Here is a 13633-nt window from a genome sequence, read left to right on the forward strand (position 1 = left end):
CAGTTGTGCAATAGAGTGACGAGCTTCATCGAAGTCTAACATTGCCATGCACTTCGATGAAGCTCGTCACTCTATTGTTGAAGAGAGAACTGGAATGGATTTATCGCCTCCAGACCCAAAAGCCTTTTGGGTCTGGAGTCACTTTTGCCATCGTCTCACGATCTTGCATGGTTATTTTTCATCAATTTTTAATTTTTATTTTCATTTCCATTTCCATTTTATTTTAATTTTCATTTTATTTACACTTTATTTAACACTCTATACTCCTGTCACACGTTTAGTTCCTTTGGCGATGACCACTTTCCCCCACTCCAGCATGGCGCCCAAATTATCCACACACCAGCCTAGTCCGCCCTCTATGTTCACAACCCTTGTTTCGCGCTATATTGGTTTCCCAGCTTCCTGGCCGGGAACCATGAACCTGTCAGTAACGGGCGGCGTTACTCTTAACTCGAAGTAAGTTTTTCGACTGGCGCTTTGAACGGTTGCCTGCTTAATGCGCACAGCACCTTGCTCATTTGTTTAGGTTCACGAGCACTTTGACACAACCGCCGTATTTAACTATTTCACACATTGGGCTACCAGTCACTCAACATTATTATTCTTTGATCGGCACCTTAACCATCTACCACACCCCGGTCACCACTATTGATTTAAACGCTAGGCACTATGTCATTTAAGCGCTACGCGCTGTTTTTTGTGTTAACTGTTTATGGTTATTGTTTTTTATCGTAATGTATTCTGATGGTGATTCGTGTCCTTCTTTACAGCACTCCTTGACAAAGGGCTCTGCCCGAAATGCATTGGAGTCGCATTTCATGATTGTTCCTCGTTCTGAACTATGAACTTTATTGAATATGGATCACTTATTGATATGAATGTAATATCAATTTGTTATTGACATTCCACTTGTGTCTAAATAAATTGAACTACCAAGTCCACATTTTGAAGAATTATTCACATGGTGTGCCAGTCGTGGGGATGTAGCTGCATGGTTCATGCATACACGACCTTCTGATCTCTCTCAATAAAGAACATTAATCACCGAAGTTATCTTCACATTTTTATTGTTGCCTGAAAATTGCTGGAGACCAGGAATGCAGCAGCAGGTACTTTTCAAACTATAATGCACTTGCAAACACGACGCCCTCACCCGAAGTCAGCGACCTTTGTTTGCTTGGTGTATGAAGATGCAAGATTCATAAGCATGTTTTCTTTAACATTTGGTCTGATTACTTTGTGAATGTAAATAACATTAAAGCATGCATGCAAACTGTGACTACATGCCTGCTTTTCTCAACATTTCACTTCAAAACTATGTGATTGTATTTGTTTAACGGGCAGTGATTTATATAGGGTCACTGGAAAGTCCACAAGGTTGTCCCGGTCCCTCCCCCCCCCCCCCCCCCCCGAATTTTAGTGTCTCCTATGCCCCTGCCCACCCCTTATGGATAGGGTGACCAGGTGTCCCGGATTTGCCCGGACGGTCCCCGTTTTTCACCTGCTGTCCGGGCAGAATTCGAGAAATTTAGCTTATGTCCCGGTTTTTGGAGGGGGTCGAATGAAAATGGGGAGTTGTTTTTTTTATGCTTTGCAAAGCAGGGATAGTTAGCAGTTATTCCAAGAAAGAAATTTAATTCACAGGCACGCTACTGGGTTTAAAAATTGCATTTTATGTATGTTCTTACTGCCTGTTTTGTAATTATGTGCTGAGGAGCGCTGTCATTCTGTGCGCTCGCTTGATGTAAAATTATAGTCCTTCTTCTGGTTTTGTGAAATGTCCTGTCTTTTTGCTTTAAAATTCTGGTCACCCTACTTATGGATGAGGCAGGTGAATCGCGTTGGGACCGCTGCTCCTGCAAGGCCGCTGGAACTTAGGGAAGAGAGGCAGGAGCTCTCGTGTCCCGCTGTCAGTGTCGACAAACTTCCGGATGCAGGAGCATGCTCTAGTCCCCAGCCCGAGCGAACCAGGAAACACAGAGCGCAAGTCCCCAAGATGGCGGGTCCGGTTTAACAGCGCTCAGGCAGCAGCTTCCTCCTGCGGCATAGATGCCAGTCAGCCGGAATCAAGCTCGCTCCCCCGGGGCAAGAAGATGCCAGTAGTCCACCTTTGTCCCGGTGCTGGGTGTAGGCTAAAAAGGCAAGCGGGGATCTGGAGACGCGAAGGACCACATCTCACACCATTGCTAGCCACAAACCCTTGGAAGATTTTTTAAAACCGAAATTGTGGTGCCTCCTTTTTAGCTTTTACACAAGAGGACAACAAAATCCATCCTTTGTCCTGATTGGGTGTAAGTGTTACATAGGAACTCTGAAAAGTCAGATCCGGATCAAAGAGCACTTTTGGATAGAGTATCAGAATAGAAGGCTTTGTGCAAGGCTAGTTTGACAAAAAACATAATGTGAAAGAAATTTGAAGTCCATATTGGTGCTAGTTAAGAAACCTTGGAGTGTAAAAACAAGGGAATCCAAATTTACGTCACCTATTCAAGATCTAAAGGTGTCCAAAGATGTAGTATTACTTTCCAGGATGGGTTGGTGGAGGAGGCGAAACTTGATAACATTAACTGAAAAGGAATAAGGAAAAACAAATGTTAATGTCTAAAGGTGTATATAGTAATGAATCCTCGTATGATTCCGACACTGCTTGGTGGTTGGACTGTAATGGGGATGTACATTAATGTTATATAGCGTAAAAGCGTCTTGCAGCAATACTGTGCACTCTGTTTCACTGACTCTTTCTATTTCAAGTTCTGCGGTTTCTACTACAGGTTCAGTGTTTTCTGATTCCAGATCATACACTGACACTATTGATTCTCATTTGCATGATAGTTCACAATCACTTGTGCAAGTTCTAGTGATATTGTTTTCACACCTCTGGGTAATGCGAGACCTGGTCATAATGTTTGAATGCCTACAAGGTTTACAGATTTGTATTTAATCGCACTAGCGTTATTTGATGTGTTTTGCCTTGTTTTAATTTTTGATTGTTTTTGTAAGTGGAAAGGTGATGTACTGTATGGTAAGGCGTGGACTCTAAACTTTTTTCTATGCATGTTCCTTTGGACATTCAATGCTTAATGTTAAATGGTAGGCATTAATGCTTTCCTGTAACTTACCTTGTGGTTGTTATGGTTTGCATGGGTTCCATGTTCTGCAATCTGTTTACTCCGTGTGTTCCATGTAACGGTTACTTTGGACAGTTACTGTGGAATTTTATCTGAGGAGGCAGCTGTCATAGGGGCTCCCATTTACTTGAAGAATAAACCACTTTATAAATTCTACCATGTGGTTTTCCTTGAGTTCTTAACAGCTGGCTTTGAAAGAGGGTATGATAACAGATGCGTGTCTGTTGGAGTTAGGGCTGTGGCACCTGGTGGCGGTGCTGCATTATATGGGAGTGGTCTTATTTTTAATGATTCATCTGTTAAGGTGTGCTCCTCCTTCTTCCTTTCTACCTCTGTCTCATCCCTAGATTTCTTTTTAGCTTTGTACTTTTCCTTTTCTGTGTCCTCGCTATCTGTTAACAGGTAGGTTCCTACTGTCTCAGTCATTTCCTTCCGCCATCTCCTCTGCCTCTCAACATCCTGTACTCTTACACAAAAATAAGCCTTGACACCATCTTTTTTCCCCAAAAGTATTTATTAAGTTTTTCTCTTTGCTGTACAATCACATATTACATTGATGTACCATTTCAACGGTTCCAACATGCCCATGGGGAGAGCAGTATACCATTATGGTACAGCATGACTTTCTACCAATAGTAATTTATATAGCAGTTACCTGAGCAGTTGTGTATACTCAAGTCCGCCACATACCTGGAGGATCACAAAATATTTACGTTTCTTTAATATAATAATAAAATAAAGCGCAGAAACATTGAACAAACATTTCAAACAATGGGGTCTAGGAGACAGGGTTTGAAGAACTTCCACCATGTCAGAGTGCGTCTGCACAGAGTATGGTTCACATATGGCAGCAGTGCTAGACATTGGCAAACCCAAGGTACAAACCAATTAAACCCCAGGAAGTCGCCCATTACTTCACTTGAAACTCGAGACATCTACGGTAATACCGGGCAGGCTATTAGGCAGCTATCCCACCTTCGTCATCAGACTCCCAAAGCAGTGTCACCCCACTGCTTTGCAGCAGTGAAATAAAGGAAAAATAAAATGATAATAACTTGATATTATAATTTAATTTTCTCCTGCTGCTATAGCTTTGCAGAGTGGGGCGGGCTGCTTCGATGACAGAGGAGCAGGGGAGTGGTGAGCACACTCCGTAAGTGTGCATGAATGTTTTGCCGGCTGTCTCGGACCGGCCAAACATTCATGCAACTGTACATGTTCTCAAACCAGACTGTATTGCAGCATGGGTGGAGAACATGCCTAGGCTCCCACTGCCTGTCTGAGCACTGAACCGCAGTGCTCAGACCAATCACAATGCAACATTGCAGCTTTGTGATTTGCCATGGGGAGCCTGGGTGTGCTTTCTGTTCCGGCCAGAGGCGGGGCGAAGGAGGAGATTCGGTGAGGAAGCGGCGAGGATGTACATTTTTTAAATAATTTTTTTCGCCCCCGCAATCACAGATCCTTGCGGCCGCCACTGACCCCAGGTACTGGAGGGAGAATGGAGCTGGCACTTTGAGTTCTCAAATATGTCCAGCACTTCCAACTAGAGGGGCGCTATTGATTGTTTCTGCATCTCTCTGGCCTGCTCCCTTCGAAGTGCATGGTCTTCTGCTTGAGACCATTCCCTAACAGCCGCTTCTCACCTTGGCACTACCGGACCAGCCACCAATTTCCACATCATAGTAATATGTCATTTAGCCAAAATGAGTGCTAAATCTAGGATTCTATTCGCCACTTTCTTGGGTTTTGGTCAGGGAAAGGACACAAATAGGCATATCTCTAAGGTGCATGGCATGTTACATTTAAGTGTACTATTTAATTTCTGCACCACTGCTGCCCAAAGCTCCTGTGTATGAGCGCATGACCAGGACAACGGAGGCATCGCTTGGCCTCCCCCCATAGATTGTAGTGATTTGCTTTGGACTGGGGTAGGTCTGATGCATGTAGTTGAACTGATTATATTTGAAGTGAGTATTACGAAATACCAGCTGCGGGTATGCTGTTATTTTCATCCATTCCCGGTCTGGGATATCCCTACCTAGTATTCCTTTCCATTTTGCTTTGAGATCAACTAAAGGCTTCCTGACCATCTCAATGAGGGCCCCATTAAACCGTTTTACCAAGTGCCTAGCTGTTCCCATGGGCAACAATAATTGTAATACAGCATGCATCTTGGGTTCGTCCACCCCCCTATCCCAGAGCGCTGTGAATATTTGCGCCCCCCAGGGACAACAATGAAAAGTCAGTCCGGAAAAGGCATTCTTCGGTTAAGTGTCTTTTACTCAATGCCAGATCCCTGGTCAAACACAGTACGGAAGTAGCAGACTTAATTCAGGACGCTGGGGTGATGATAGCTTTTATCACAGAGTCCTGGACCGATGCTGTTTCTGGCCCTGACATAGTGATTCCTATCCCGCCGAACTATGTTTGCTTCACCCAAAATAGAGAGAAAAAGAAAGGTGGTGGTCTAGCTATTATTTACCATCACTCACTCAGAGGATCCTTCCAACAGGGGCCCGTAGGTACAGATGAGACTCTTCTTTTTAATTTCACCCTATCTGACCACCAAACGTTCAGAGGCTGCCTAGTCTATAGACCCCCTGGGACGAAAGCACCTTTTTTTCTAGCTCTGGGTAAAATCTAGAAACTGCTGCCACCGCCCAAACGTTCACTCTACTAGGCGATTTTAATTTTCACCTAGAAAGCGGCTCGGACCTGGACACATGCGATCTTATTGAGCTGCTACAGGGAGTAGATCTGATGCAATTGGTCAGCGGTCCCACCCATAAGGCAGGGCACACCCTAGACGGTATCTTTTCAAATCAAATTCAAATTCAAATTCAAAAAAATCTTTATTTCCGTAAAATTTTACCATAAAAGACGTGTATAACATACATTTTAAAACTAATTTTGATAAAAAGTTTATACAGCAAGGTTGTAAAATTTATAAAATCAACTTTTACAAAGTCCCAAGTTGCACAGGAATAACCTGTGTGCAGAAAAGTCAGTTACCAGCCCTAAGGCATTTCCTTCTGATGGACCAGAGAGCGCCCAAGTACTTAGCCACCGCAAACACAATATGGTCGGTCAAGTCAGTTTTTAGAACTCTAAAAGCGGCCATGCACTTCACAAAGCCCAGATTCCTGCATAAAGGAACAATCCAGTACTTGCGGATCTCTCGGTAGGCGGGGCAAAGAAAAAGGATATGAAGTTCAGTTTCATCCGAGGTTCTACATGCTGGGCAGGTGCTACTTGCGTCGTCACTCCATTTAGTTGTAAATGTTCTAATAGGGAGGGAGCCATGTCTCCACTGTAGATATAATTTCCTAAGTAGAGTAGGGTATACTTTATCCAGAATCGGTTCAAAGTTATAATTGGCCTTGAAGGACATGAAAGAGTCTGTCAGAGTCCCAAGTTTGCATTGATTGAAAAGCAGGGATAATTTACTATCGCAATATGTCTTGGCTAGCTCTTTTTTGGAAATGAGTTGGCACGTAGGCAAGGGATCGGACCACATTTTAGAAAGTCCCAACTCCTCCAGTTCCAATTTGATGAAATTGATCCATTTGATTTTTCCAGCACCTGGGATAGCAAGGACCTCCTGGAGTCCTTGTCTATAGCTGGCCAATTCTGGAGTTGTCCATAGTCTACGCCAGAAGGCCAGCGGGCGGAGGGCCAGATCATCATCTAGCGGGCATAAGCCTAGATCCATCCTGAGGGGGACAAGGGGAGTGCTCGGTGGTAGACCAACTAGATTTCGGATAAATTTATTCTCCACTTTCAAAAGGGCTGATGTTCCAACATGGCCCCAGAGTTCAGACCCATAGATGGCAGCCCCCTTGGCCTGGGATTTGTACATTTGCATTGGAGGGCCAATGGGCCTGATTGTGGATTTGTTGTTCGCCAAAAGCTTCATGATGCCCCCCGAATGTTGGGGCAATTTGAGTAAGACCTTCTCCAGGTGCGTATTCCAGGTTAACTTGTCATTTAGCACAATGCCCAGATATTCGAAGGTTTTCACTCTCTCAAGCCTGTTGTGTGCAATGCTGGGGCTGAAATGGAATTTCTGTGGGGGGTTGAGGACCATGAATTTTGTTTTGATGGCGTTAATTTCCAATCCATGGGCCTCACAGAAATCCACGAAGCCATCAAGGATGCGCTGGACACCCATTGCCGACTTTGATAGCAACAGAGTGTCGTCGGCAAACATGATGGCTGGCACCCTTTCGGCGGCTAATTTTGGGGCATCGGAATTGGGTACCCCCTCTAAGTGGGAGATAACCCCGTTGACATAAAGGCAAAACAGGGTTGGTGCAAGCACGCAGCCCTGTCTTACCCCCCTGCCAACGGGGAACCTCTCGGACAATGCACCCATCCTGCCACATCTCACCTGGGCGAAATTAGTGCTGTGGAGGCGGAATAGCATTTTCAGCAAGCCTTCAGGAACCCCCAGCTTGGCAAGAACCTCCCACAGCTTGTTCCGAGGGACCAGGTCGAACGCTGCCCTCAGGTCCACGAATACAGTATAGAGGCTGCCACCCTCCAACTGCACCGTTTTCCAGTAGATGAGGACAAGCCGAAAGACCTGGTCAATGGTAGAGACCTTCTCCCTGAAACCTGCCTGAAAAGGGCTCAAGATGTTAAAATCCCTGATCCACTCATGTAGGTGATTTAACAGTAACTTTGCAAAAAGTTTTTGGGACACGTCAATCAAGCTTATTGGCTGGTAGTTGGCCGGGAGAAGAGGAGACCCCTTCTTAAGGATTGGGACTATCTCTGCCCCCGACCATGTCGGGGGGATTGGCATGCCTTTCAGAATGGAGTTAAATAGCACCCTGAGATAGGGAGCCCATATCTTTGGTTCGTGTTTGTAAAGGTCGCCTGGGAGCCTGTCCAGGCCCGGCGCCTTGCCAGCAGCCAGGGACATAATTGCCATGGTGATTTCCTCCACACTAAATCCATCCATGTCAATTGCACTGTTGTTGGAGGAATATAACACTTCAACGGATTCGTTCATCACCTGGTCGCTGCTATGTGATTTATATAGATTTTTAAAATGTTCCTCCCAAACAGAGGGTGCTATGTTGGCCTCTACTGCTACAAATGGTTCGGCTGAGCCGTGCCTGACGATCTGCCAGAAAGTCCGTGCGTCTCGACATGCAAGAGCAGCTGTCATTTTAGACCAATTCACCTCATCCCAATCTATTTTGGCAGCACGAAGGGCTGATTTATAGGCTAATCGTTTCTCCCTAAATACACTTGTGGTATCTCGCGCTTTAAGTGATTTCAATAGTACCGCTTTTGCTGCCCCACAAGAAGCGCTGAACCAAGTGGCTCTTTTCTGCTTGGACTTGTGAGGCCTGGCCACTGGGTTCAGCACGTCTGCGAGGTTAGTGCATAGCTCGGAATGAATGGTACCAAGTTCGATCATTTGTGCCGGCTTGTATAAGGGGGAATTAGATACCCCAGGATTACCTGTGGGATCGAAATCGGATTCGGATTCACCAACTAATTGATGCATGCAGCGCTCTACCTTTTCCAAGGCGGGGACGACTAATGCATAAAGTCTCCCAATATTACTTTGGTTTTCCAGCAATTTGGCCCATTTGATTCTGCGCCTATTGCTAGATAGTACAAGGTCCACCTGTGGTGCGGAATTATCGTCAACCTTATCTATTTGTCGGCCCTGTGTCTCAAATTTTAGTGAAAGCAAATTGTGGTCGCTATCGAGTCTGAGAATTACGCGAAAATCTTTAACTTTCCCCCAGTCCCTGGTTGAGACCATTATGTAGTCAATTCGTGACTCATAACCCAGTCTGTTAAAAGTATTTTTAGGTGGGATATCACCTTTAATCCGGCCATTACAAGCCCTCAACGAGTGACTTAGCGTGAGGGACATTATTTGGGTGGCAAGTGGGGAGCAAGCCCTGGCCAGTGGGTCTGTCAGGGTGGGGATGTTCCACAATTCGTCCTCTTCGCTAGATATACCCTCCAAGTGCTCGGGGAGCGGTTCATACTGCTGATTAAAGTCTCCACCTACAATTAATGGGGAGCAGAGATTAAGTGAGTCGAGGAACTGTGCTAAGTCCTCGACTGGTCCCGAGGTGGCTGCAACCCCCACTGGTCTTGAATATATATTGATCAGTGTGACTTTTCCTCCACCTGGCCATTCAAGGGAGACACACTGGAAATCCAAAGAATTGGTTTCCAATTTTGTGGCCCTGCAACCCAAGTGGGACCCAACCCAGGTCGAGAGTCCTCCTGACGGTCGGCCCTTTCCTCCCCATTTTGCTTCGGTGTCAAAAATAGCAAAACCCGGCTGGGAATATTTTTCTCGAGCCCATGTCTCTTGAAAAAGACATACATCGTACCCTTCAATGAGTGCCCCCCAATCAGGCGTGTCTACTTTGTTGGCTAACCCTGCGACATTCCAGGAGAGAATGGAAATTACTCCCGGTACTTCCGATGTGCTATTGGTAGCTAGTGGCTGAGAACATGCATGTACGAAGAGTTTGTCTTGTTGGTTAGGTGGAGGAATGTCCAGTAGGACGCTATTTAGTTTAGGGCTCTGCAATATGGGGGGACTATCTTTATCAGTCGTATGGGATTCAGTTTTTAATGGCTTTGGTGGGCTGCTGTCACGCCTACCTGGCCCTACTCTAAATTTGTGAGCCTCCGCCTGGTTTGGTGATGGAGGAGGAGTTAGACCAGCCGTGGGTACATTTGGTGTAGTGAAAATTAATGATTGTCCCGTTGAATGGAACTGAGAGCTTATTGGGATGGGTGTTGAGGGTGCGATGATTGGCAGATGTGGACGTCAATCCACCTCCTCAAGACTCCCGTATCTATTGGAAATCGATGCCCCATTCCAGCCGCCGAGTGCATCCGCCCAGTAATTACTTTGCCCTCCTCATGTACACTTCCTATCCGGAATCCTTCTCCAATTCCCCCCCTGGGTTGAGTGGGGGCGGGGTGGATAAAAGAAAGTGAGAGGTCTGGCTACTATTGTTGAATTTGAGCTATGGTTGGTCCAGGAGTAGATGGCGTGCGCAGTATTTGGATCCTCAAAGGAGACAATCACGCAATCGCCACTGCTGGACTTTTGCGTGGTGCCTACCCAAGGTACCCTACGCACCATGAGGATTTCGCTCCTTAGGTGGTTGGGTATTGGCTTGTTGACGTCGAACCAGTGGATCACCTTGTTCTTTAAGGAAGCAAAGTTTTCCTGCTGGTTATACGTCAATTCTGTAACCCCTGTGAGCACTACAACATAGGAACTAACCTCTGGGGGAAGATCTACATAACCCCTTGAGCGTATGTGGTTAGTACTAGCTCTCTGAAATGAAAGATGATTAGGATTCTGGCCATTTTGCCTCGAATTTAGCTGACCTGTCGAGGGTGATACCTTTTGGCCTGGCGTGACCGATGGGGGTGGCGGTGAATTTTCAACCGCCGGTTGAATGATGGTCATCTTTACCCTGTTAGTTGGATCATTAATGTTTACCTTGCTCCGTGGTTTTGGGATTGGTTTGGCCTTAGGAATAGCAGTGGAACTGGCAGCTAAGGGTACAGTGGGGGAGGGAAGTGGAATAGCTTTGGTAGGTCCCAGAATCTTAGCCTTCACAGGGGCCAGCGAGTTTACAGCAACTGGGATTGCAGAAATGGGTGGTGCTATGAGGGGCGGAGTTCCATGTGGACAGGTTAGTTTGTTGTTCTGCATGGTAATGGTTGCCAGATTTAAAATGCTTTTTTCAATTTCCAGGAGCTGTGTTTCTATATGTGTAAATCTCACTTCAAGGGGGGAGAGTAGTTTTTGGAGTGTTTCCCAGACGATCGTCAGAAACTCAGCGTCCTTCCCTCTAATAGTACAGAGCGGAGCTCCGGTGATGTCACTTTCTATTGTGAGATCATTGTTTTCTTGGATGACTACCGAATGTGGGGGAATATTTTCCTGGCTCGTTTCCAAGGGGAATGTGGTGGTCATTGGGGAGGGAACTGGGGGAGCCTGAGGTGGTGCCTTGGTTAGTAGCTGGGCCTTTGCTACTTTGGCTTTTTTCCTTGAATATGCCGAGGTGTTTTTGCGCTTCCTTTTGCTATATAGTCCATTTTGTAACGTGGGGGAATTACCTCCTTTTTGTGGCGTTACGTTGTTGATTGTCACTTTAGGGGATAGGCCCGCCTCGGCTTCCTTCTTTTGCTCAGCAGTTTCACCCAGATGGAATTGTGGGGAATGGGTGGGTTTTGATGTGGATCCCCCCTGTGGCGAAGGTATACTAGCCATTTGCGGATGATGGATGTCAACGTGTGTGACGATCGGTGTAGGAGCAGTGCCTTGTGGGCGCTCAGGTGTTTTGGCCCATGCAATAGACCCTAAGGAGGATTTTTTGGCAGCAGTTAGCTCTACGGACAGTCTTCTTGCGGCTTCTAGTTCTATAGAGACCCTATGCTGCATTTTAGTTATTTCGTTATCGATTGCAGTATGGGTCTTAGTGATGAAATCGTCCAAGGTGCCATTTTTCAATTTAGATTTGGCCGCTCTGTCTCTGAACTCGCGGGTTGCCATGGTGGACATACAGGGGAATCTACGAGGTGGTGGGTGTGAGGGGGAACGGTAGAATCAAATGGTCCGGCCCAGCCCAGTCTCTACCTGCCTCTAACGGCCTCAAACGGCCCGCTCTTTGCCCGGTCTTAGCCCCGGGCTGCGTCCCGCGCTGCGGGAGACTAAGGAAATGTTATAGGGGGCGTGGAGGGCGGTGGGCGGGCCAGCAGGGAGAGCGGACCGGAAGCTGGTCGTCAGTCTTGCAGGGACTCCTGGTTGTTGGAGTCCCCGCACGCTCGCAGCCCTGCTGGTGCCTCTCGCCCAGTACCGCCTGTGTCTTCAGTGCGTCAGCCGTCCTTCTCAAGTGCCCACAGGACGACGCGGCACCCGCAGAGCGGGTGCGGCAAGGTGTGGGAGAGGGGAGAAAGTGCTGCTGTGCCTCTGTGCCTGGTGGTTCGAGCCTCCGTTCAGACGAGCAAGTAACCCGCCTGCAAAAGGTAAAGGATGCTTTTTTATTCCTCCGTTGGGCGGGGGGCGGGCCAGCAGGGAGAGCGGACCGGAAGCTGGTCGTCGGTCTTGCAGGGACTCCTGGTTGTTGGAGTCCCCGCACGCTCGCAGCCCCGCTGGTGCCTCTCGCCCAGTACCGCCTGTGTCTTCAGTGCGTCAGCCGTCCTTCTCAAGTGCCCACAGGACGACGCGGCACCCGCGGAGCGGGTGCGGCGAGGTGTGGGAGAGGGGAGAAAGTGCTGCTGTGCCTCTGTGCCTGGTGGTTCGAGCCTCCGTTCAGACGAGCAAGTAACCCGCCTGCAAAAGGTAAAGGATGCTTTTTTATTCCTCCGTTGGGCGGGGGGCGGGCCAGCAGGGAGAGCGGACCGGAAGCTGGTCGTCGGTCTTGCAGGGACTCCTGGTTGTTGGAGTCCCCGCACGCTTGCAGCCCCGCTGGTGCCTCTCGCCCAGTACCGCCTGTGTCTTCAGTGCGTCAGCCGTCCTTCTCAAGTGCCCACAGGACGATGCGGCACGGGTGCGGCGAGGTGTGGGAGAGGGGAGAAAGTGCTGCTGTGCCTCTGTGCCTGGTGGTTCGAGCCTCCGTTCAGACGAGCCTCAATGTAGTATCAGTCCAGCCCATATACTGGTCAGATCATTCAGCAGTCCATTTTAACTTTGCCTTAGCCCCACCGGTGAGATCATCTAGGGCCAGACCCGCCCCACGACAGATAAGGAAATGGAATGACATAAATCAAGATGAGCTGGAATGCTTACTAAAGTCAACCTTGGAGCCACTCTCAGGAAATACGGAACAAGCAACCCAGGCCTACACGAGATGGCTTGAGGATGCATGTTTACAACTGGCTCCCCCTAAAACCTTTCTCCCCACACGGTCCACTCCTTCCGCTCCCTGGTTCTCTGAAGAGATCAGAGACCATAAAATTGTGTGCAAAAAAAAGGAAAAAATCTGGCGGACAACTTTTAGCGAGTCAGATAAAAAAATCCTGAACACTGAGCAAAGAGCGTACAAAGAGAAGATCCAGCAAGCGAAACAAGCCTTCTTTACGAAGAAGGTTAGAGAAGCCAGCAATGCCCCGAAGGAGCATTTTCAAACAGTGTCCTCTCTGGCAGTCCCCAAGACCATAGAGGTACCCCCCAGCCTTCCTCTTTGTGAGAAGCTGGCTACTTTTTTCCGTGAAAAAGTTGAAAAAATCTTTTCTCCTTTAGACAGTCAAATAAAAACTCCGGTGGAACCTTCCACTAATAACACGGAATCCGATAATGGCCTAGAAAAACTTTCATTTTTCTCTCAAATCAGTGAGAAAGAGGTAATGAGCCGACTTCAGAAGATAAAATCAGGCTCCCCCCATGATCCCTGTCCTGCCACTATCGCCAAACTAGCGCCAGTTACTATTTCAGCTGGCCTCACCCCCCTCCTTAACCTCATGCTGGATAGTGGGGAATTCCCCGCAAAATG

The sequence above is a fragment of the Lissotriton helveticus genome, chromosome 1_1, assembly GCF_964261635.1.
Source record: "Lissotriton helveticus chromosome 1_1, aLisHel1.1, whole genome shotgun sequence".
NCBI classification, from domain to species: domain Eukaryota; kingdom Metazoa; phylum Chordata; class Amphibia; order Caudata; family Salamandridae; genus Lissotriton; species Lissotriton helveticus.